The sequence below is a fragment of the Quercus robur genome, chromosome 2, assembly GCF_932294415.1.
Source record: "Quercus robur chromosome 2, dhQueRobu3.1, whole genome shotgun sequence".
Classification (NCBI taxonomy): domain Eukaryota; kingdom Viridiplantae; phylum Streptophyta; class Magnoliopsida; order Fagales; family Fagaceae; genus Quercus; species Quercus robur.
In genome coordinates, this window is record NC_065535.1 from 62,936,952 (window position 1) to 62,964,054 (window position 27,103).

General features: G+C 35.1%; 1 long non-coding RNA gene across 1 annotated transcript; it reads left to right on the plus strand.

Moving 5' to 3' along the window:
• Nucleotides 1-6,439: 6,439 nt before the first annotated feature.
• Nucleotides 6,440-10,175, plus strand: LOC126714414 (uncharacterized). Its single transcript, XR_007651599.1, has 2 exons — nt 6,440-7,618; nt 9,565-10,175. It is a non-coding gene; the product is annotated as an uncharacterized LOC126714414 (long non-coding RNA).
• Nucleotides 10,176-27,103: the final 16,928 nt, after the last annotated feature.

Here is a 27,103-nt window from a genome sequence, read left to right on the forward strand (position 1 = left end):
ATACTGCAAAGGAAGTTGATGAAAGTAAAGAAAATCGACCAAGAGCTTTGCTTTTAAGGGGGAGTGTTAAAGCTGCAAGTCCAACGCAGCAACAGAGAATAAGGCGCATGGCATGCACCAGTCATCAGGACAAGCTGCAATCAAGTGCAGCACAGAGTGCACTACATCATCAGGGCAGTGTGCTGTCATGTACAACACAAGGACAGATGCAATCCAGTGCAACACAGCCTATATTGCATCATCAGGAAGAGACTAAAAGGGTGGTTACAACAGGATTGACACGTGGGATTATAGAGGATTTGATAGAATCAATTCCACACTATGATCAGATTATTAGTTCTATGGTTTGATCTATGTACACGTGTAAGATTAAATGGGAAGTTGATTGTAACAACCTTACCTGATAATGTGAAAGTAGTTATTTTTTTGTTTTGGCTTTAACTTGTATATAAGATAGGATTAGACGCAAATTGTATTCAATTCATTCATTATCAATAAAAGCTCAGTTTCTATTTAGAGATAGAGAGAGAGTACATCTGTTACTTTACTCCTTTTTCATCTTGTATTTGTAGTAACTATGCTACGATGCTACCTACCGTGTAAGGAATTCTTTTGCTTTGCTTTGTTTTGTTTTTTATTTTTTGGAGGGACCGCTTTAGGAAATCTCAGTTGATTTCAATTTCATTAGAGGAAAATAACTATTATGGTGGACCGCTTAGATTAGATTGGTCTTTGCTGCTTTTACCAAAAGTGATGGGGCTTCTGAGTACTAATTTTAACTGAAATGAAGTGCGAGGCAAGGAAAACAAAGTAGTAAACAAAAGGCTGTCTTGACTTGACTTGACTTTTTTGTTTTTTTTTTTTTTTTTTTTTTTTTTTTTTTTTTTTTAAACTAAGGCATAGTTTGGATCCACGTTTTGCGTTTACGTCTGGAAATTGCTGGGACCCACGCTACAAAACGTGGAAACGCAAGCTCAGGAAACGCAAAGCTGAAAAAGAGCTGAAATGATGAATAATGTGGTTCTTCTCTACGCACCGTTTCATTAATCCAAACGCGTGTTTTGTACTGTCCATGGACCAGGCTCTTGCGCATTTCATTAACCTCATAAGGAGCTGCTTCATTCTCATAGATATGCACCGTTTCATTAAAGAAAGCTCTTGCGCGTACTGTTCATTCGTGTGCGCATCCTGTGAACAAATCTGATGAACGGTGCGTGTACTGTGAATAATTAAAAAAAAAAAAAAAAAAAAAAAAAACAATGAAGATCCAAAACCCAAACCCTCTTCTTGGTATAATTATACATCAACAGCAAAAGGTTTAAAATTTCAACCATAAATCGCTTGCATCCAAACATGTACCATCAGAAATTAAAACAAAGCTTTCATTATCAACCATAAGTATTTGTGTGAAGGATAGCAATAAATAAAAAATAAAAAGTGTCATCTGACCCAGATTAGGCCAATCTGGCCCAAAAATTTCCTCTGGATGTTACGAAAAAAAAAAAAAAAAAATCAGCTAACAAACTTTTAGGTGCTATTTATTTCTTGACACCTGAGATTGTGTAATTCATAAACACATACCCAAAAAATAATAATTCAGCTAACAATCTTTGGGATTGTGTAATTCATAACCTCACAAGTTTCAAAAGCTTTGTGGGGAAGAAGGAATGGGTCAGGTGGGCTATGGCTGTGAGTTGGGTGATCCCTGTTCTGATACGATATCCCTGTTCTGAAGGAAGAGTACACGCCGGCATCGGACTGGGGTTCTCTTCTGTAGTAATCGGATTTCTCACCTGAGCTCTTCGTCGGCGTCGGACCGATGTAGGTCTTCTCTGGTTGGCGTGGAACTCTCTGAAGGTCAAGCCCTAGGGTACGGTGAGGAGTGAATAGAGAAGGAAAGGAAGAAAGAGTTTTTTTTTTTTGGTATTTATATGCTACAGTACTTTCAGCTCCGCTATAGTACCTGTGTTTGGTTCTTTAATCTGTGTTTTTTCACTTATTTGCTACAGTATTTTCAGCAATAAGTTTTCAGTTTCAGCAAAATAAGTTATATCTAAACAGACCCTAAAATTCATTAAACAAGAGCAACAAGATATAACTGGAGTTCTCGGTAGGGTTAGGGTTGGTAACGCCTTCTCTCCATATTGTAGCATTGTGTTTCCCTCCTTTTCAAGGAGGACGTTGAGTCCCTATAGTAAATAGGTTACTAGTAGGGTTGGTTTCTTATTCTAGTGAGGCGAGGGATACAGTCTCTAGGCTGGTATGGAGGACCTAGCGAACAGTTGGACGAAACTTTCTCTATCAGAGAAAGAAGGAGATAAACTCGACTTGAAAAAGAATAAGAAAGACCAGAGGTTTGTCTTAGCAACAAAGTTCTTTACTTGTCGGTCACTGAATGTAGAAGCGGTGGCCAAGACTTTCAGGTCGTTATGGCGCACTAGAGACAACTTTGAAGTGTGATGCAGGGAATAATTGTTTACTCTTTGCTTTTCAATCGGATGAGAATATTGAGAAAGTCCTTATGGGGGAATCGTGGTCTTTTGATAGACATATTGTAGTGTTTCAATGCTACAAAACTTCTACTCCCATTGAAGAGCTTAAATTCGATAAAGTTTCTTTTTGGATTCAAATTCATAACCTGCCTTATTCCCACTTATCAACAGAGGTTGCACTTAGCTTAGGGGAGTCCCTTGGTACAATCTCTAAGCCAAGGGACACATCGGAGATGAAAGGTGGGAATTTCCTACGTGTAAGAGTTGCCATTGATGTATCTGAACTGCTCTGCAGTGGAAGAAGAGTTGGTTTTGATGATGATAATGAGGGATGGGTGTCGTTCATGTATGAGAGACTACCCAATCTCTGTTATTGGTGTGGGCACTTAACTCATGATGACAACGACTGTGGGCTTTGGCTCAGAAGTAGAGGCACTCTGTCTAGTAACGATCAGCAATTTGGGTCGTGGCTTCGAGCGAATCAGTTCAATCAGTCGAGGAAAACTGTCGTCGAAGTCCAAGGTTACAATAAACTGAATTCAAGGCCAATGAAGAATATGGTGTAGAATACAAGGAAGGTCATTATGAGACAATTCACGCCAGTCGAGTTTGAAATGACGGAGGATTCCAATGGAAAGATGGGGAGTGATGCTGTTTTAGAGGTTACGGAATTTTTGAGGCAGGTCCAACCACATGCAGATTTTCAAGCGGTACTTCAGGAGATAGATGAGGCAATCTACGGGGATAATATTTTTCAAAAATCAAATGCTTTAGATATGGAGTTGTCTTTGAATCAGGATGGCAAAATGGTGTGTATAATGGGATTAGATGTGCTCGCTGAGTATTCGGGGTCTCAAAATTTGAGTAGGGAAGAGGATAGTTTCTCGCAACAGATTGGTGTACACGTGGGATCCGATAACTTGTTCAGTCCGGCATGGATTAACAAGCCCACGAGTAAGAAGTCTAGGAAAGGTGGAGCCTCAGGGAGTAAAGCAAAAGCCCAACAGATCTCAAGAAGCCCAATACATGAGTCAGATAATTGGCACTCAAAAGAAAGGAACATGGGTCGAAGTCAGTAGACCTCACACAATGTTCATTGAGGAGGATCTTACTAAGAAAGAAGGACCAAAAAAACATATTAGTAAAGCAAGGGTGGAAGAGGAGTCCAAAGAGAATGAAAGAAGGATTAAAGTTAATGACGAAGCTAAACATTTGAGTTTGCTTTTGGCATAGGATTTTAGATTGGCAGAGGTTGCTGGGCAACCCCGCCATGACTAATGAGTCTCTTAAGTTGGAACTGCCGAGGGCTTAGAAACCTTCGATTAGTCAATGCCTTGAAAGAGGTAGTTAAAAGAGAAGATCCAAACATTGTCTTTTTAATGGAGACAAAATCGAATGAAGACTGGATTGTTATGGTTCATGATAAACATGGTTTATTTGTTTCGAGCAACGGCTCTAGTGGTGAATTGGCAATGTTATGGAAGGAAGAGGTTCAATTGAACGTGCAAACGTTTTCTATGTCTCATATAAATGCTTGGGTGGATGGTGGATCTAAGGTTGGTTGGTGGTACTTATTTGGCTTTTATGGTAATCCAGAAACTGCGAGGAGACCAGAATCATGGGCAAAGCTTAAGCATTTGCATACTACTTCTTCGCTACCATGGTTGGTCATTGGGGATTTTAATGAGCTTATGGGGATGTCTGAGAAGGAAGGTGGCAGCGATAGACCCAGGTAGCAAATGGCAAATTTTGTTGACGCAGTTAATTGGTTTGGTCTTAGGGACATCGGATTTATTGGTCCAAAATTTACTTGGCTATTTGAAAGGAGTAATGGGTTTCAAATAAGAGAACGACTGGATAGAGCTCTTGCTACAACAAATTGGGTAAATTTATTCCCTATGGCACATCTGCACCACCTAACTTCTTCGGCCTCGGATCATCCTCCTTTGGCTTTGTAGTTTGTGAGGAAAATCAATGCTAAGAAAAAGAAGAAGCTGTTCAGATTTAAGTCGATGTGGCTCAAGGATTCTCGGTGTGAGGAGGTGGTTTTGGATGCTTGGACCAAAGGTTTGGCTTCTCAAACAAATTTCTTGTTGATTGCTTGTCCAAATGTTTACAGGTCTCAACTGGATGCTTGGAACAAAGTAGAGTTCAATCATGTAGGGAAGAAGATTTCTGAATTACAAAAGCATTTGGAATGGCTAGAACTGCAACCTAGCTCTCCAAGCATTATCCAGGACATGAGAAACACTTGTGTTGAATTAAATTGTTGGCATGAGAAAGAAGACGCTATGTGGCACCAACAATCTAAAATTAATTGGTACCAATCTGGAGATAGGAACACGAGTCGCTTTCATGCCAAAGCTTCATCAAGATAGAATAAAAACTAAATGGAGGGGCTGCTATATGTAAATGGGGTGTGGCAGGATGATGAAGTAATGGGTGAGATGGTGGTGGATTATTATAAAGACCTCTTCACTTCTAGCAACCCGACAGAGTTTTCGGAGATATTAGAAGCAATGCAACCAAAGGTAACTCCCTTCATGAATCAAAAACTCATAATGGATTTTACTGCAAATGAAGTTAGAATGGCTTTGAAGTAGATGTACCCCTTCAAGGCGCCGGGGCCAAACGGTATGCCCCCTTTATTTTATTAGCATTTTTGGCCAAACATAGGAGATGTGGTTACACAAACTATACTAGATTTTCTTAATCTTGGTCTATCTCCATTCAATTTCAATGAAACCCATATTGTTCTTATTCCAAAGGTTAAGGAGCCAAAGAGGGTGACTGATTATAGGCCTATTAGCTTGTGTAATGTAGTGTTTAAAATTGCACCGAAAGTAATTGCAAATAGATTGAAGAAATTTCTACCGTCCATTATTAGTGATACCCAAAGTGCTTTTGTGCATGGAAGGTTAATTGTTGATAATGTTTTGGTCGCTTTTGAAGCAATGCACCATATCATCCAAAAGAATGGGGCGCCGGGGGGGGGGGGGGGGGGGCGGGGGGGGGGGGGGGGGGGGGGGAATGGGTAATATGGCATTGAAATTATATATGAGCAAGGCCTATGACAGAGTGGAATAGGTTTGGCTAGAGAAAATAATGAGCAAGTTGGGTTTTGATGAGAAGTGGAAGAAGCTTCTCATGCAGTGTGTTACATCGATTACATATTCAGTGAGGGTCAATAGGAAGCCTAGGGGGCATATTACCCCAACTTTTGGTATACAACAGGGAGATTCATTATCACCATACCTATTTCTGTTATGTACGGAAGGTCTTTCATCTCTGATTAAGAAGGCGGTGGATGATGGTGTTATGGAAGGTTTAGTAGTTTGCCGTGGTGGCCCTAGACTATCACATTTATTCTTTGCAGATAATAGTCTCATTTTTTGCAAAGCATCACTTGAAGAATGTAACTCCCTGCAAAGAATCCTCATAGTTTATGAACAAGCTTTTGGTCAACAGCTAAACTGAGCAAAAACTTCGCTCTTTTTTAGCAATAGTACACCTAATGGCATTCAACAGGAGATAAAAAGCAGGTTTGGGGCACAAGTGATTACACAGTATGAGAAGTACCTGGGCCTTCCATCGTAGCAAGAAATAAGAGGAACAAGTTCAATGCCATAAAGGAGAAGCTCAGTAAAAAATTAGCAGGGTGGAAAGAGAAATTACTCTCTAAGGCAGGGAAGGAGGTGCTAATAAAGGTTGTAGCTCAAGCCATACCTACCTACACAATGGGATGCTTTAAAATACTAGACTCTCTATGTGATGATATGAATAGTATGATTCAGAATTTTTGGTGGGATCAAAAAATGGATGAGAGGAAGATGGCATGGCTTAGTTGGGATAAATTGTGCGAGCCTAAGGCAGAAGGCGGTATGGGCTTCTGCCAATTAAAGTAATTCAATCTTGCATTACTAGCTAAACAGGGTTGGAGACTTCAGACACAACACGAGTCACTAGTATATCAAGTATAGAAGGCAAAATATTTCCCCCTCACTGATTTTATTCATGCATCACTCGGCACTAATCCCTCCTATACTTGGAGAAGTATAATGGCTGCCCAACATCTAGTGCAAAAAGGGATTCATTGGAATGTGGGCAATGGTGAATCTATTCGTGTGTGGGAGGACAAATGGCTCCCATCTCCCTCAACTTTCAAAGTCACCTCTCCAAGGCAATTCCTACATGCTGAAACTCGGGTCAGTGAATTAATTTCATATGAAGAGGTGGCTTGGAAAACCCAGATCATTGAAGCCATTTTCCTTCCTCATGAAGCTGAATTGATCAAAATCATACCTCTAAGCATACACTTGCCTGAAGATAAGCTAGTGTGGGCTGCCACTCCTAATGGTTTATTTAGTGTCCGCAACGTTTATAGGTTGGCAGTGGAGGATTCTCGGCCTAACAAGTAGAGGGGCCAGCTCGGATAACAACAAAAATCATAGATTTTGGAAGCTACTATGGAGCTTGTAGATTCCCTACAAGGTTCACCATTTTGCCTGGAGAGCTTGCCAAGGTATCTTGCCAACAAAGGAGAACCTATCGCAGAGGGGTGTTCAACTGGATGCTTGTTACAATGAATGCAGGGAGAAAGTTAAGACCTCAGGACATCTCTTCTAGACATGTCAGTGGGCAAGGGAAGCCAAGCAGTGCACCAAGCTCAAGTTCCATTTTGATCAAGCTCAAGTTAAGTCCTTCTATGACCTGTTATGGCTATTGTTAATGTCTGACTCTTATGATGAAGGGGATGCAGCACTAGTGGTAACTCTGGTGTGGTCAATTTGGTTTAATCTCAATGAGGTTCAGCATGGGGTGTAACGCCTTAGCCCAAGTCAAGTATAAAAAAAAAAAAGGGGGTGGTCAGATTTTTGACTCACGTGAGCCCTACCCACCTATCCCTTAATTCCCCAACACTCCTTTTTTCTCAAAATATCTCCCCTTTGGCTGGCTGGCTCTCCTCTCTTCTCACTTTGCTCTCTTTTTCTTTTTCATTTTGTCTCAAACACCCACAATCCTCTCTCACTCTCCCACCAGTGCATCACTCCACCGCCTCCACCATTATCTTCTGGCGAAAAAGCTCCATAAAACCTCTTAAACTCCTACATCTCATCTTATTTAAGGTAAGAGCTTTTATACGTTTTGTGGGTTTTCATATTTTGCTAGAGGTTTTTGTAATCTAAGTTTTGGGAGTGATATTCTTGTGATAATGTTTATGGGTTTTGCTTTGGTGGACCTATTTGGGTGAATGGTTGTAGATTTTGTACAATGGTAGCCGTTTGAGATTTACCAATAGTAAAGATTTGGGGGTTGACTTTCTAATGTGAAACAATTGATGAATTTAATTTTTATTGTTTATTTGGAGCTAGTGGAGGATTTACATTTGGGGTTTGTAATGGTGGATATTGTTATATATGTTGTTGTTTTGTGGGTCTCTTGAAAATGGCATGTATATTAAGGAAGAAATTCATAAAGTGTTAGGATCTCTTATGGTAAATGTGAAGCTTGGAATGACATGATTATAAGTTGGAGTCTATGCCTTGTAATGAAATTGTTGAGAAACTTTGGAAATGGAATACATTATTTTTTAGGTTAAATGCTAGGCTTGCCTAATTAATTTCTTAGTTAGCAATTTCTAATAGGTAGCTAGATACATCAAGCTTTATGCTTATTATGATAGGTTTGCTTGGTATTGTTTAGGTTCTAGCTAATTTCATTTGGAGCTTAGAAATTAGGCTTTTGCAGGTTGCTAGGTAAGTAGCTTTTAATGGGATTTTTGGAAAATAACTATATTGTATAAACATTGTTTTGGGTCAACACATTTTAGAAAATTAATGGTGGAACTATGTTTTTCTAAAAAGTGTTGTGTTGTAACCATACTATATATGATTATATATGAAAGTGCATATTCTTATTGCATATGGGGAATTGCATGATTTGTTAGCATAGAAAAGACTAACATCTTTGATTAAATTCTTGAGAATGCATTTTATGGAATTATTGTATTATTTGCAAAAATATAAAGACGCTTTATCTTGACCTATGTTATTTGGGAAGGTAATACAAAATCTTTTTAACAAGAAATGAGTTGAAGGCTTTAAGAACCTTGTGAATATCTTGGGCATTCAAATGTTTTATGAAACTACTTGGAAGTGAATTATGTATTTTGAATTAAAGGTAATTTGTGAGCTCTTTATGTTCTACCCACGTGCTGTGACATGTGATTACCTGGTGATTACCTAGCTAGATACTATAGTCTGTGTGACATTAGTATCTTAGTACCCGTCTTTGTGATGGTTATTGAGTTCTGTCTTTGTGACGGCAATGACTTCCATCTTTGTGACAGCATATTAGTTCCGTCTTTGTGATGGCCTATTTAGTTCCAGCTGTGTGTCAGCGATGAGTTCCATCTTTATGACAACAGATTAGTTCCATCTTTGTGACGGCATTATCATGTGGCCTTGGGTATGGAATTGTATTGTTATTGCTCACAAATTATAGTATGTGGTTTCATGAGAGCATTTTGAGAAGTTTTGTGCCATGTCATTTTATTCATTTTGTCATATTCTTTTTGGAAATGGTTTTGTAGAAATTATTTGGAAATTCCCAAATTAAAACATGATTTGTAAATTGTTATCATCATGAAACTTGCAGTTCCCCCACCCCCATTAATTATGCTATTTACTGAGATCAATCTCATCCCATTATTTTATAAACTTTTCAGAGTAGGCAACAATCTTTTGAGACAGCTTTTTGGTGGCTAATAGTAGTTAGACTAACTACTGATAGAGGCTGAACTTTTGTAATGGAGATATTAGATGATGTACATCTTAGAATAGGCTTGACTCGTTCTTTTGTATATTATAGTGGTTGTGACGTCATTCCCACTAATGGGACAAGCTGATGATATGTAATTATTTATTTAGACCTCTATTCTTTTGTAGCCAATAGTCCTTCTAATTATTGCTTAGAACTCTGACTTACTTTGAGAGTATAATCAATGGAATTATTATGATAATTCTTGATATTGGTACTTGATATGATTTATGTGGATTGGATTGTCAAAAAGGAAAAATCTACAGATACTTTGAGACATCTTTCTCATGCTTTGGATCCTATGGGGTTCGGGGCGCAACATGGGGTAACATGAAAAGTGTCATGGCTCTTGTTCAGTGGGCGCAGTACTATTTGTAGGAATATCAGGAGGCAAATAATGTGGATTTTATACCTGCAATGCCTTGGGTGGTTAGGTGGTCTCCTCCTCCAATGCCAAGATACAAGGTCAATGTGGATTAAGCGGTTTTCTCAGCTCAAAAATCTACTGGTGTTGGGGTGCTGATTCGGGATTCTTATGGACAGGTCATTGCTGCTTTGAGCAGAAAATCAATGCTCTTTTGGGTGCAATGGAAGTGGAAGCCAAGGCGTTTGAAGCTAGTCTGGAGTTTGCTCGGGACGTTGTTGTTCAAGAGTTCATCCTTGAGGGTGACTCAGTGGTGATTTTTAACGCTTTCTGTGGTTTCTCTACACCACCATCCTCAATAGCTTCTATTGTTAGGGGTATGGTAATGGCTTGTGGATCTTTTGGCCGGGTTGAATTTTCTCATGTTAAGAGGTAAGCTAATAGACCAACACATCTATTAGCAAAACATGCGTTAGGAATTGTTGATTTTTTGACTTCGATATCTTTTCTTGGTGTTTCTTAATAAAACTCTTACTCTTAGTCTTACCATAAATAAATAAATAAAGATATAAGTGGTGAAATTTAAATAACTCTTACTCTTAGTCTTACCTAGTGTAACTCTAAATAATGCATGTTTAGAACATATAGAACATATAATCTAATGGTGAAATTTTCAAAATATTAATTCATTAACAAGTTATTAAGTGGTGTAATATTATTTAGAGTTACACTAGGTGTAACTTGAACCCAACCTATATATATATATATATAAATTAAGATGTTTAGGATTTGAATTCCTCTCCCTCTCCCCTACATAAAATGTATCTAAAACAAAATTAGCATATATTCATTAATTCAATCATAGTAACATATATAATTTTATAGGAGTAGTAACATGTGACCATTAGCTTTTCTGTTGCCCTAAATTGCTTGTATTATTTCTCATAATTTTTTATTTCAAAATAAAATTAGAGTTATGTTTAGTCTTTTCTAATCATAAACTTAATTAACTCATTATTATAAGAGGTTGATTGAGCCAAACTTAAGAGTGTCAGTAGTTTAGTTAGGTTATAGTTAGAAGCCGTAAAACAAGCAAACAAACAAACAAAATACAAAACAAAAATACATGTTAGACAACGAGTTCTCATTGTAGATGGAAGATGTTCTTCCACACCTTTCTCCTATAATCCTAGCTCATTTGACTGTTTTTCCTTAATAAGATTATAGTTTTCTTCTAAAAAAATTAATTACAAAGAAAAAAAATTTACATACACAATTTTATTTTTCAGTTTTTTTTTTTTTCCCCAATTGTGAGTGATAAGTTTTCAATAGTAGATAATATGAGTTTAGTGGTAGGCTAATGTGAAAATCAAATAAAAAAGGTGGTCATCTCAAGAGTTCTGAAAATTGTTGTGTATGTAACATTATAAAAGGAATTTATTGTTTCAAGGTTTTAAATTTCTTTTAACTTTCATAATAAGTCTCTCTTTTTTTGTAATTTGTGTGTTCTTTATGAAGGGTCTAACCTAGGTAGCCTACCAACCATGTTAGGACTTCTTATTTGATTACTTTCACCCTTCAAAAAAAAAATTTAAAAATAAAATAAAATAAAATAAAAACCTAACTTGATTACATTTTCTTAAGAGGCAAATATAACTTTTATGGTGGACCACTTAGGTTAGCCTATGCTTAGGATCGTCCATCAATAACCCGACTTTGAGAAATCTGGCCAACCAACAAAAGGATTCAAACCAACTATTTAGATTGGGACAGATCTTGGGCTTTTGCTTTGGCAATGTAACGGTGAGTTTTTGGCCCAATTTTTTAGTGAAGTGAGGTAGGCCCAAAATAATTTGTAAAAGATATCTATTATTGCGCGTATTTCTTTCAGCGACTAAGCAGCTGAAAAATTTAGCTTATTTATACTTTTAGTTTATTTTTGCTACTATATTATTTAGCTTATTTTTTAACTTATTTTCTACATTTTCAACAAAAAATTTTCAGATTCAGCTAAATAAACTATTCCCAAACAGACACCGAGTAGGTGAAATATAATAAGATTAAAATGTGTGACGTGGAAAAAATTGTCTCTCAATAATATGCAATCATTCAAAATAGTCTTTATCTATTAATATTTCTTTCCTCAATACAAGCTTTAGCAGGTAATTGGGGATTGTGCTTGTATGGAAAAGCTTATGTAGTCGAGTAATTATTGAGTATTTTTGGAGTACCATAAATGCGTACTTCCTTCTCTCACATAACTGTATTTCTCGCTAATTAAATTTATAATGGGAATCACAATTCATGTAAGAGGAGAGAATACGCATTTATAATACTCTCGGAGTATTTAATAATTTTCCTAAGTAGTCAAACAACTTTGTACATCATGGTTCTTTAAATAAACAAAGAAGTTGATGTTCTCGTGTTCTGATAAACGATATGGAAACTCGAGTAAATACAGTATAAGAAAATACGAGAATTGTTATGCAATCCCTTTATCAATTGAGGATATAAAAATAAAAGATATGAATTTTACTTTATTTTTTTATGCAAGATATTCGGAGGTCACAATCATTGAATTGAATGATAGGAACCTTGCGTTCCCCACCTCAACCAAGTGATTGGCCAAAACTAAAGTAGGATGAAAACGAAAGTCAATAATGGAAAAATGATTGCTAAAAAATGAAGACAAAATTGCTAAAATGAGAAAAAGAAACGTAAATAAATAATCAAAAGTGTTTGGCCCTTGCCTACCACTTTTGCTTTATCCCCCTATAAAAGCTATAATGACGTAGTAGATTCCAATTAACTTAACTAGTAAAATTTTTTATGATTGAATAAGAAATGTGGTGTCATTAGAATCGTATTGAGCCATGACCAATAGGATTATCCAAAAAAGAAAAGAAAAGGCTATAATGATAACGCTCCTCTTGCATTATCCAAATATATATATATATATATATATATATATATATATTATAACATAGTGAAGTACCAAAAATAATTTTAACGATTTTCATTTTTACATAAAGAGAACGCATTTAAAAATCTTCTTATATTGTTTTTCTTCTGTTTTTTCTTTTTTTTTTAATAATTATTATCAAGCATTAAAAAATGAAGAGGAGATTCATATAAAAATAAAAAAGACAAAAGGGAAAATTAGGCTAAAGAATTTAAAAATCCTTGGAGACCTAAATTTGCTAACAACTAAAAAATGATGTAGATAATAATTTAATCAAAAAAAAAAAAAACACACACACAATATGAAGTGTCCATTGATCATGATTTATATACTTTGCAAAGAGTGTGGCATAAATTGTATACACATGTGGACATATTATGGTGGGTGACAATTATAAGGATCCTTTTGCTTTCATGTAATCTCATTAAACCTACACAAAATTCAGATTCAACAGAGAATTTGAAGTGACTTCCAACATCCATAGTGTTGGATTATAATTGTCTTTAAGAGCGGGCACCCCAGGGATACTTTACAACAATTTATTAGTGCGTTTGATTGTGTAAAGACAAATACTTAATTATTCTTCATTTATTAGCGATTAATATAAGAATATATATATATATATATAAACCTTTTTAGCATATGATTTTTCATTATACACATCATGCAAATTGGTTATAAGATTTTGCGTTCGAAATCTCTAAACAAAAACATAGGCCATTTTTAAAGGATTTTTCATTTTAATGCTTGATCTGTATTGAAGAGGAGACTATACACATCTAAAGAATAGGTAGATACTCCAAAAAAAAAATAATAATAAAAATAAAAACTTTATTAATATCATTCTAAAATAAATAAGGTTGACGTTATGTCAATGAGAAACAATATGGAAAGGAGAAACACGAGAAAAAAACTTTGTAAGAAAATTCGAGAATTGCTATTTAATTCCCTTGTCAATTGATGGTATAAGATCTTATTTTTACTCTATTTTTAAACGCAACAGCTTCGAAGGTTGTTTAGCATGATTCACGTAGTCCAACCGGTCGCCATTCTTGGGTTGAATGATTAGGAACTTTGCAGTCCTCTTTATTGGGAGATTGGCCAAACTAAAAGCAACATGATTGATTTGATGGGCAATGAATGAAAAGTAATAATGGAAAAAGTGAATGGGAAAATGAAGACGATTGATTGAAGAGGAGAAAAAGAAACGTACTATTTATGCCAAAGTGTTTCAGATGAGAGAAGAGATAGTATTATACAAACAAAAAACAGAGGTGATCACGTGGGCTTGGCCATTGCCTATTGGTTATTGCCTACCACCTTTGCTCTATCCCACTATTGTCATATCGAGAATCAAAAGTCTTTTTTTAATATAGAATTTGAAATCATCAAAGATGATAAGGGCAAATTATTGTTTTCACTTTTCAATTCAAAAAAGTTAAACTTCTCAAGTCTTTTTTTAATATAGAATCTGAAGTCATCAAAGATGATAAGAGCAAATTATTGTTTTCAAGGCAAAAAAGTTTACTCCACACCGGCTTGGAGTTATCTGGCTACAATTTACTATGTGACAATTAAAAATACTATATTTATGTGTAGTTTTAGTCACATAATTTTTTAAATGAGACATATAACTTATTTAAGTAATACATATATAATACACATGTATATAGATAATTTTATAAATGGTCACATAATGAGTTAAAAAAGATAATTCTAATCCTATTTGGAGTCAAACATTTTCCTTTCATCATCATTCCCTGCGATGGAGAGGAGAAAGGCTAACAGATAATCCATATTGCATTTTTAAAGATGTTACGTCTTTAAAAAAAAAAAAAAAAAACTTATAAAGTAATACAAAAATTACAACAAAGTTTACCTCTTAACCAGTTTGAAAGAATATCCCTCAACCGACTATGTGTCAATTTATAATTTATAACATTATTCACGTATATTATTTAAATAACTCACATAACTCATTAAAAAATTTATGCAACTAAAAGTTTAAAAGTATACATAGATGGTATTTTCAACCGTTACATAGAGATGAGAGAAAGATTCCTCCAAACTAGAAACAAATTATTAGAGCATTACACAAACTTTTTCCATAAAAGAATAAAGCATACAATTAAGTGGATTAAAACCTTTTCTACTTTACTCTGAAATTTTTTTTAAAAAAAATTACATTTGATTATGTTTTTTTTTTTTTTTAAGTAAAAGATAGAAAACATTTGATTATGTGTACATGATGTAACATTCTAAGACCACATTGGCACATTCCACTAATAAATAAGGGTTGATGATTGATAAAATAAAATAAAATAAGTGTTGAAAAATGATGGTAAGTGATTTTAAAGGACATGTGACGCTATATATGTGCAATGTAATTTCAATAATGATCATATGTAAAAATCCCAATTTACACCTTCAAAAACCAATATGCCACATCAAATTTTTACAAAAATAAAATAAAAATTAATATGTTGGATTATATATTAAGTATATTAATAATTATTATTATTATTATTATTATGTGAAAATATATGGTTATGTCAAGTGTTCTATTACATTCTTCTTAAGCCAAATTCATAGAATTTAGAATTGGGTTGTATGATATGTATTAGGAAATATTTAACAACTATTTCGTTTCATGCCCATATTATCATAAAACTTATAGTATTTATTATTTTTTCAATAGTTTTTATATTGAGTAATACTACAATCATAAATTATTTTATAATATTTTTACAAACTGTTGTTGCAGCCAAATTTTTATTGATTCTTATCTAGGCCCATCAATAACATCACTTTTTTATTTATCAATAATCACTCACCATATCAACAATTTGTAAAAAAAAATTTGTAAAAAATTTTACATCTCTATCATTTTCCTTTTATATATGTTGAATACCAAGAATTTGCATCTCGGCATGGTTACATGTACAATTTATTTTTAAATTAATTTACATTTATAAACAATTATTGAGGTTGCTTCAACACAGCTTGAAAGCCCGGTCAGAAGTTTTAACTTTTAACATTAAATTTTAAATGATACCATTGACTAGTCAAGTTACAATTATAAAGTATACTTGTAAATCATAATCACTTATATTCTTTAAATACACCTAATAAATATTCAAGGTGCAAATTAACATCCCATAAAAAAAGGTGCAAATTTTAACATAATTTGAGGAATTACAATTAGGTATACTCGCAATCCTTATGTAGTATAAATATATTGATACAAATCTCATATCTTACTGCTTTTGTTCTATTTTGTGCTCCACTAATCATGATATGTTATGTATTTGATTCATTTTCTCAATTCTATAAGAAAATTCAAATAAATACATGATAAATTGTGATTGGCAAAACACTAAAAATAAGATAGAAGATTTGTATAATTGTATTCCAAATCTACCTAATAAATAACCAATTAGGTTCAAAATTTGGATAATTTGGGAAATTACAAAATTTGAGCTAATCTTCATTTGTACATGAAATCAAAACGGCTTAAGTTATAAACTTCTCGTAGAAAAATGGACAACTGTTCCCAATTCAAAGGGGTCTACCTTCACAATTGGATGTATGCCACTTTGGGAGGATTTTTCAAAACTTAAAACGGACCAATCAGTTTTTGGCAACCGATAAGCAGGATGGCAGAGCCATCATCACAGACACTAAAGAAAGATTGCTTAATGGTTTTTCTAGAAATAAAGCACCATGTTAAGCATTATAGCAAAATTGTGAAAGTTATGTGATGGCCTCAACATGGCAATGGAATCCAATATCCACAAGCTTTTCATAGAAGTAGATGTCCAATCTGTTATCTCTCCCCGAGAGAGACTCTAACCTAAGGTTTTGAATGAGTCAAGTCGAGCTAAGTTTTAAATTTTTAGATTTGTTTATTTTATTTTATTTTGAACATAAGTCAAGCTTGAACTCATTACTAAACAAGATTAACTTTTTCTTTTTTTTTCATATAGAATAAGAGCATGACAAAAATAAATATGAAATAAAATAACCCTTCACAAATCTATGAATTAATTTTTACCACGAATGGGCTATTTATACTATCAATGAACTTCAAATAATAATTTAATGTCATATAAACCTATTTATAAGCATATACAATTAAATCTCAAGTCTATATAAGTATATTTTTAAACAAATATAAATATAATATATAGCTAAATTGAGCTTCATGTTCGCAAAATTATATTCACAAACACATTATTATGTTTGAGTTTGGATTTTTAAATTGTCAAGCCTAAACTTGGACTTGGGCTAAGTTTGACTTGTTTGCTAAACAAATTAATATTAATAAGCATTTTTCTTGAGCTATGTTTATTTATTTATTTAGTGAGAGAATAAAGTTCTAACACAAAAATACACATCAAACGAGTCAAAACTTCATAAATATACTAATATATTATATTAAAGATAATTTTCTCCCCCCGCCCACCCCCACCCCCACCCCCACACCACACAAAAGACAAATGTAAAATCAAAACTTGCTTTTTCTTATTATTATATTAGAAAGCTTGTTTTTTTTTTTTTTTTTTTTTTTTGAAGAGGAATATATTATTATATTAGAAAGCTTGTAACAAGTTATTACCCTGTTTTGACATTCTGAAATCAAAAATCAAGAAAACACGAAAATTAAGAAAAATCCTAATTTCACCCGACATGCAAAATAATGCCAAGAAAAAACTCAAACCTCCCCACTTAGCTAGATTTAGTAAAAACAAGTCAAATCCGGAAATTTGGGAGCATGATCTGAAGTTTGACCTTTGACCAAGTTTTACTTACTTTGACTGCTTCATTCTCAAAATCCGACCGTTCAATTGCACCACTATTTTTTGTCAATATCAATATTTGACCACATTATTTCAATCAAATGGTGGGTTCATGAATCGAAGACTGCCTGAAAATCATTAGCAATAAACATTAATCTCTACACTTGTAACTCAAATAACTTTGACTACCTTGACTGCAAGATATATCCAACCATCGGATTTCAATGATTTTTCACCCACATGAATTATCTTCCCATAACCTTCAGATCCAACAGTGTGGTTCCGAATCACAGGCAAAACGGACGAGACATCATTAAACCGAGCCAGAACTAGGGTTTAATTCATGATATAAAACTTCTAGCTTCTCACTTTTCTGGTATTACCTTTTCCCATATTTGCCGTCAAGGGAACGTTGTAGCACATCTTTTGCTAGAAGGGCAATTATTTCACCCAATTTACTTGTTTGGATGAAAGATGTGACCAAACATTCTTTATGCTATTCAAGCTGATATGTCATCTTCAGGGGCGGCTTCACATAGAGTCTAGAGTGGTCACAGGACTACTCTGACCTACGAAAAAAAATTATTATGTATAAATTTAAAAAATTTATGATTTTTTTATACTAAAAAAAAATTGTGACCACCCTAAATTTTTTTAGGCCCTACATAATTAAACTTTGGCAATAAACTTAGTTGTAAACTAATGCTACAACTCAATTCAATATTTCTTTTTAGTGGATGTGAATTTTGACAAATCAACCATTTAATTACATTTTCTTTTTTTATCCTTCATACTTGCAAAATTTCAAGAATTTTAAAGTTCAATAGCTATATTATCAGTCAAATGTTTTAATTTCAAGTTTTTGTAGTCTAAAATTATATATATATAAAAAGTTTATGGATTGAATAGTAAATAATATCTTATTGGCATGAAATTTGACATGTGTTTTAAGAACATAGAAAACATGCAATTCTACGGTTAGATTTTCAAAATATGTAGTAATATTAATTTGTTTAGTGAGATTTGTAGCCTTAGGTTACAACTAAGTTTGTAACCAAATTTTGTTCTTAAACTTTGGTCCCCTTAACAATATATTAGTTCCTTACAAACAAAAAGAAAAAGTCCAAAAAGAAAATTTATTTAACTAAAATTTTGAAAGATATATAGCTTGCAATATTAATAAAGAAACTATCATATAATGATTTCAAAATAAGAAAATTCGTAAAAGAAAATTGTAAAATTTTATGTATTTGCGTGTATGTGTTTTTTCGTTAATATATGAAGTTCTCTCTTTATTAGATTTTGTATAATTTAAGTTTTTTAATGACCATCCTCAAAAAAAATTCTAGAACCGTCACAGATCCTATTTTATTAATGTAAGGTTGAATTTATTCAACCATCTAATTGGCTTTATTCCGTGCCAAATTTGCTTGTAATTCAGCATTTAGTAACCCTGTATTTAGGTGAGTTTGTTGTAAGGGTAGTGAGTGAGATAGAGTGAAGTTTGCTCAAGAGTGTGCAAGAAAACAGAGACTCGCGGCTGGGACTCGCGGGTGGACTCGCGGCTGCAAGCCGCCAGAAGCTGCACACGTGCAAGCATGCTAGAAGATGAACAGTCATGCTAGCTGGAGCACTACAGGACAAAACAGGACAACTGGCCATACGGTTAACTCGCGACTGGATCTCGCGACTTGGTCAAGCCGCGAGCCACCCCTATTTTGTAAAACCTGACGTTTCACATTCCTCTCCCACTCCAGTATAAATACCCCTTTAACCCACGATTGAAAGAGAGCTTCCAGAGAGAATTTTGAGAGAGAAACCCTAAAGAAAAACCAGATTGCTTCACCCACAATCTATACCTTAGAGTCTCTTCAAATTCCCTTACTCTCTTCCTCTCCATTGTCAAATCCTTGAGAGGCATTATACCAAACCTGGTTCTCACCATTATCATCTCTGTGAGACAGTTGTTTGGAGTTCTGGGAAGCAGTTAGGAAGGAGCCAATCTTCATTGGTTGATGCTACGGTCTAGTAACGGAATCCGGGAAGCTAGAAAAGAAAAAGGTTCGGCGCAACCTCGTTGGAGCAAGAAGCTTGGAGGGCTTAGGTGCACTGGGTAGATTAGGCTTGGAGGGTCTATTGCTGTCTCTGTATCCCAACTGTATTTTCTAGTGGATTGATTACCGCTTGGAGGGCGGCGGAGAGGTTTTTCGCCGAGGACTTCGGTTTCCTCTTCGATAACACATCGCGTGTTGTCTTTGTGTTTGCATCTTCCTTCCTCTCTATCTTTGCCTTTACATTATCTGCTGTGGTTTTATTTTGTTATGGCTTAGATAGTTTATAACCAATTTCATATTATAGCATGTGTTAAGTTTCCGCACACTAGTTGTTTATTCAAAAAGCCAAAGGCTTGATCATTAAAGTGAAATGTCAAATATCACTCTCACAATGAGAGATGATTGCCTCAAAAAGATCAAATGTTATAACTAAAAGTGGAGTAAAATGTAAAGCTCCAAGTTATGTTATCAAGTTGTGTGGAAGGTCATATATACATATTTCTATAATTGAGATAGGTCACATGATCTAGTGCTAATTATGTATGCCTTGGTTGAATTGATCATTGAAGCTTCACATTAGACGAAGGACTATCTCGTTGTTGGTATCCACACACAACACACAAGTTTATGTTCAATAAATGTCATATTCATTTGTCTGATTGTACTTGATGAAATATGTTTTCACATGCTCAATCCTCGTTAATTCAAGCACAAAAAGATTTTTGAGTGTTTTAGGTGTTTTTGGAAAGTATTTTGTTTGAAAAATCTGAAAATTTCAAAAATACTGTTTTGCCCTGTTTTGGCGGCTCAGTCGCGGGTATGTCAAGTCGCGAGCCTCAGTCGCATCTTCGCTGGTCATTTTTGGCGACTTGTTCGCGAGTGGAAGGTCCAGTCGCGAGGTTCACTCAGAGATTTTCGCGGCTCAGCTCGCGACTCACTCGTGGGTAGACCTTCCAGTCGCGAAAAACACTTAGAAAAATTTTTCAAAATTTTGTTCTTGAGTGCTTTGGCGGCTTGAGCTGGCGACTGTGTGGCGACTTAATCAAGTCGCGAAAATCGCGTGTTTGGCAGATACAGGAGCAGTTTTTAAACCTTTTTTCAGTTTTCCCTCGAACTTTTGTAACTGTTCATCTTCTCTTTAAACTGTTTTCCTTCCAAACACTTCGTGAATCCATTTTTCGAACCTCATTGGTGCTTCATTTCTTATCCAAATCATCAAGAAAAGGTATGGGTTTTGCTTTCTCAATCTCATTTTCCTTTTTTTTTTCCTGCATATTTCTGTTACTGTTTGGACTGGTATTGTATTCGTTATACTTATCTCTTTGTGTAATGGGTATGGCGTGTCTTGTTTGATATTGTTCTCACCTGTTTTCATGCCGAGCAGTCACAATGTGTTTTTCATTGTTTTGATTTTTGTCTATTATTGAATCTGAGAATTTTTTCTGAAATGGGTTTGGTGTCTATTTGACTTACTCTTTACACTTGCTTGAGTATTGATGTTGGTGTTTGGTTTTGGTTACTGAGTTTTTTTGATAACATAATGTATGTCTCTCAACCACGTGCTCCAGTGTGGATGTTTGGTTTCTTCATGTTGAAATATTTTCCCCTTGTTCATGTCTCTGATGGAGTGAATTATGTTATCTGCTCTAAATGTTCAAATGCTGTATCTGATTGCATATCATGGTCATGTTAACCTGTCTCAATGACAGTTTTGTCAGTTGTGCTGTCTATCTATGTCTTGGTGCACTATCACCAATTTTGATGCACGTGTTAGTTTGTGCTTCTGTGTATTGTTGGAAGTTTTGGTTGGGTCTGCACTATCTTCAGTTTGTGTTTATATATTGAAATATTATTTACACTGAACCTTGTTGACAATCATCTTGTGGGGTATTGTTGTTTGGTTCTTTTCTGTTGGCCTGTTCTCTTGCAGATGTCTCGTCGATCTTCCAGGGGTAAAGACATTGTTACTGACGAACCAGCAACACCAGTTGCTAAAAGGACTCGTCTATCATCTCAGGCATCTCAAGATCCCAATGAGGATAGGTTCAGACTTCCGCTTAACTCACACGCCTACTCAAATTTGTTTGACAAGTCAACCACTATAGTGGAACGGGTGGTAGAGTTCAACACTTTAGGGACCACTTTCATCCCTCGAATCTTTGAGAATCGAGATTGGGCAAACTTGTTCGGGAACTTTGATGATCCAATGGATGAGCTGGTCAAAGAATGCTTCTCCAATGCAACTGATCTTGGACCTCAACTCATTTTCTGGGTCATAGGAACAGAGTTTAGTGTTACCCCAGACTCCATCGCAGATCTTCTCAGCATCACCAGACCTCAGAATGTGAATTTAACTCCTTATGATGAACGAAATCCAGAGGTTGGAGAAATTTTACAAATCCTAGGACACGATCATGAAGTATCCAGTGCAGGAACATCCATCAGCACCGCAAAGTTTGCACCTGAGCTGACCACACTGAAGTTGATCATGTTCACCAATCTCTACCCACTGTCCAACACTACATTCATCAATCTTGGGAGAGCTCTATTTCTGTGTGACTTCATTACAGGAGCCCCCATTGATATATGTGCTCACATCTACTACACCTTGAGGAAGACCGCGTGTCGATCTGCAGCTCGAGGAATTATTCCATTTTGCAGTCTCGTCATGAAGCTCATTCTTCGTGCAGGCATTATTCCTCCTGCAGATGGTAAAATGTTGACTCGTCAACGTCCCATTTCCTTGTTCACTCTTCAAGCGAGTAGAAGTCACTCCTCTAAATCACCAAGAAGTGCTCACATCTCTCCGGTTACTCCATCTGCCCCTGACTCAGAGACACCTGCACATACCACATCTACATCACGTGCTGTTCCTGAAGCTTCACCGGCTGGTATTCCGCAAGCACAGACTGCTCCTCATACTGACAGAGTCGGCAGTGTACTTGAGCATATTCAGAAACGCGTTGATGAGCTTGTGGCACTTCTCTACTCCACAAACAACCATGTCCAAATGCGCCTCGAGACTATGGAGTATCAGCTAGATGAGATTCAACGAAAGTTGGACGAGAGTCTTTAGCTATTCGTGACAAAAAGGGGGAGAGCATTCAGTAAGGGGGAGAAAAGTTCAAAGGGGAGTGTGCATAGTGATAGGGGGAGTACACACATACTTTTGTTTTTAGTCTTATTCTCTAAACTTATGGTTTTAGGTTTATGTTTGTTGGGTACTTTTAGTGTTTTTATGGTTTTGATACACTGTGTTTTGGTGTATAGCTATTCCTAACTCATAACTTACACTCTTTGTTTAAACTTTAATATATTTTGATGATGTTTTTCAGGATGTTATTGGTTTGTACCCATGTGCTTTTGTAAGTTTTTAGGGTTAATGTTTTATGCATAGTTTGTAGGCTTTATGGTATGTACCTTGCTTAGTGCAGCCTTTATGCTATGTTGAAATCAGTACTTTAATCTAAATGTTCTGCATTTTGGTTTATGTACTGTCACTCTTGTGCCCTTGTAGGATTGTTCCTAGATGCATATGCCTTGTGTGTTATGCATTGGTTGAGTGTTAAGCATACAAGTGTCTTGCCTTGTGCTTGTTAACTTGTATGTTCTTGTGTTCATTCCAAGTGTGAATGAGCACTGTGATCACTACCTTGCGGTGTTCACTTGGTTGATCAAGCCATGGTTTGTTTATTAACTTCATCTTTGCTTGATCTCATATTTGCCTGTTTCATATGCATTTATAATTTTCTGCTTACAATGATCATGGTGTATTGTTGTGTTTCAGGAGTATTATGTTCATATGATTCAAGTGCTTCACAGCTTCTAGAGTTAGGTGTGAGTGAGTTTTGTTCAACTGTTCCCAACTCACATGTTAAGTCTAGAGTCTGTTTTAGGGTTTTGTCACGGAATAGCCAAAGTGGGAGATTGTAAGGTTGAATTTATTCAACCATCTAATTGGCTTTATTCCGTGCCAAATTTGCTTGTAATTCAGCATTTAGTAACCCTGTATTTAGGTGGGTTTGTTGTAAGGGTAGTGAGTGAGATAGAGTGAAGTTTGCTCAAGAGTGTGCAAGAAAACAGAGACTCGCGGCTGGGACTCGCGGGTGGACTCGCGGCTGCAAGCCGCCAGAAGCTGCACACGTGCCAAGCATGCTGGAAGATGAACAGTCATGCTAGCTGGAGCACTACAGGACAAAACAGGACAACTGGCCATACGGTTAACTCGCGACTGGATCTCGCGACTTGGTCAAGCCGCGAGGTCAAGCCGCAAGCCACCCCTGTTTTGTAAAACCTGACATTTCACATTCCTCTCCCACTCCAGTATAAATACCCCTTTAACCCACGATTGAAAGAGAGCTTCCAGAGAGAATTTTAAGAGAGAAACCCTAAAGAAAAACCAGATTGCTTCACCCATAATCTATACCTTAGAGTCTCTTCAAATTCCCTTACTCTCTTCCTCTCCATTGTCAAATCCTTGAGAGGCATTATACCAAACCTGGTTCTCACCATTATCATCTCTGTGAGACAGTTGTTTGGAGTTCTGGGAAGCAGTTAGGAAGGAGTCAATCTTCATTGGTTGATGCTACGGTCTAGTAGCGGAATCCGGGAAGCTAGAAAAGAAAAAGGTTCGGCGCAACCTCGTTGGAGCAAGAAGCTTGGAGGGCTTAGGTGCACTGGGTAGATTAGGCTTGGAGGGTCTATTGCTGTCCTTGTATCCCAACTGTATTTTCTAGTGGATTGATTACCGCTTGGAGGGCGGCGGAGAGGTTTTTCGCCGAGGACTTCGGTTTCCTCTTCGATAACACATCGCGTGTTGTCTTTGTGTTTGCATCTTCCTTCCTCTCTATCTTTGCCTTTACATTATCTGCTGTGGTTTTATTTTGTTATGGCTTAGATAGTTTATAACCAATTTCATATTATAGCATGTGTTAAGTTTCCGCACACTAGTTGTTTGACATATTGCTTGAGTTGGTTAAGTTGTATTTTGGGGGTCTAAACGTTCAAAGGTGTTTTGTACACGTTTTTGAACTTTCAATTAAAAATGAGATTAATGTCTTTCTTGAAAAGAAAAATCTTTTAAATTCTTCTTCTTTTTAATCAGGCTTTACATGAAAATGAAATTAAAGGTCCGCCCCATTCTTTTAAGGAAAACTTCATGCCATCATGTTTCAATTTCTATTTGTTATATCTCGCCATTGAATTTTGGCTGGCCTTACGCGTCACGCAAGATGTTCTGTTAGTGAAGAACGATTTAAAAAAATAAAAATAATAAAAAAAATCGTTCCCATTAAAAAAAAAAAAAAAAAAGTCGATAATTGTTATACAATTCTCTTATATCAGTTGAGGATATAAGAATTGAATTTTACTTTATTTTTTATGCAACAATGTCGAAGGTTGTTAGCGCATGATTCACGTAGTCCAGGTCGCCATCTTTGGGTTGAATGATAGGAACTTTGCTGTCCCCTCTACTGACTGAGTGATTAGCCAAAACTAAAGCGACATGATGTACAATGAAATGTAAAATAATGGAAAAGTGAATGGGAAATGAAGACTAGAAAAATAAACTTGAATAAGCAAAACCAAAAGGGTAAATGAATGGGAAATGAAGACTAGGAAAATAAACTTGGAAAAGCAAAACCAAAAGGGTTACTGATGAGACAAGAGATAAAAAAGCAAACAGAGGGCATCACGTGGGCGGGCCCGGCCATTAACTAGTGCCTATCACTTTTGCTTTATCATCCCACCATCATGATGTGCTGAGAATCTGAATTCTGAGCGCCTCATAGAAATAGGAGCAAATTATTGTTTTCGTCGCCTTCCCGGAGAGGAGAGAGGATAATCCATTGTACTCTGCAAGCCTGTAAAAATAAAAATATTACGTATTTGAAAAAAAAAAAAAAAAACTGAAGTCCAGATTACACACTAAAATTTAGAAGTGCTTGAATTTTTAATAAGTCACATATCAAAGAACTTGTAGGGAAAGCTTAGAAGTCCCATTGGGTATTGTGCTTGTAGGGAAAGCTTTGGTAGTCAAGGAACTTTGTACACCATGGTTCTTTAAATAAACAAAGAAGTTGATGTTCTCATGTTCTGAACAACTATACGGAAACACGAGAAAATAGAATGTAAGAAAATTCTCATTATCAATTGAGGATATAAAAGATAAAAATTTAACTTTATTTTTTTATGCAAGATATTTGGAGGTCGTAATTATTGAATTGAATGATAGGAACCTTGCGGTCCCCACCTCAACCGAGTGATTGGCCAAAACTAAAGTAGGATGAAAGTGAAAGTTAATAATGGAAAAATGATTGCTAAAATAAAATGAAGACAAAATTGGTGAAATGAGAAAAAGAAACGTAAATAAATAATCAAAAGTGTTTGGCCATTGCCTACTACTTTTGCTTTATCCCCTTAGAAAGGTTATAATAACGTGATAGGTTGCAGGTAGTTCAATTTGTAAAATTTTTAATAATTAAATAAGAAATTTGAGGTTTAATTCCTACTTATACTAAAAATCAATTAATGTCCTGATTTGATAATAAAAAATTATCATTAAAAGTAGACACTATAAGTTGAAACTCTCTCAAAAAATAAAAAGTCATAATGATGTGGTGAGATTCGTGAGAATCCTATTGGGCCATGATCATTTTTGTATTTCCTAGCTTAGGTAGGACCATTTCTATCACCCATAATTTCTTTGTTGCGCTCCTCTTGCATTATCCAAATTTTATTTCTATTACAACATAGTGAAGTACCAAAAATAATTTTTATAATTTTTATTTTTACACAAAGAGTACACATTTAAAAATCTTCTTATGTTGTTTTTTTTTTTTTTTTTTCTATTTTTATTTAATTTTTATCAAGCATTAACAAATGAAGAGGAGATTCATTTAAAAATAAAAGCGACAAAGGGGAAATTAGGCTAAAGAATTTAAAAATCCATGGAGACATAAATTTGCTAACAACTGCAAAATAATGAAGATAATAATTTTTTTTTTAAAAAAGTATGAAGTATCCATTGATCAAGATTTATATACTTTGCAAAGAATGTGACATAATTTGCATACACATGTGTGTGTATATATATACATGTGAATATAAAAATGCTATGCAATTAGGATGCATCAAGAAACCGAGTATGGTGACAATTATAAGGACCCTTTTATGTAATCTCATTAAATTTGTTAGTGCGTTTGGTTGTGTAAAGACAAATAATTATTCTTCAATTATTAGTGATTAATATAAGATTATATATATATATATATATATACTTTTTTAGAAAATGATTTTTCATTATACATGCATCATGCAAATTCATTATGAGATTATGTGTTCAAAATCTCTAAACAAAAAATATGGGTCATTTTTAAAAGATTCTTCATTTTAATAAATAATGTGTATTAGACAGGAGACTATATACACCTAAAAAAAACCCAGATACTAAAAAAGAAAAACTTTATTATTATAGTACTAAAATAAATAAGGTTGACGTTATGTCAATGAGAAATAGTATGGAAAGTGGAAACACGAGAAAAAAACTTTGTAAGAAAATTTGAAAATTGCTATATAATTCCCTTGTCAATTGATGGTATAAGCTATGTTTTAAA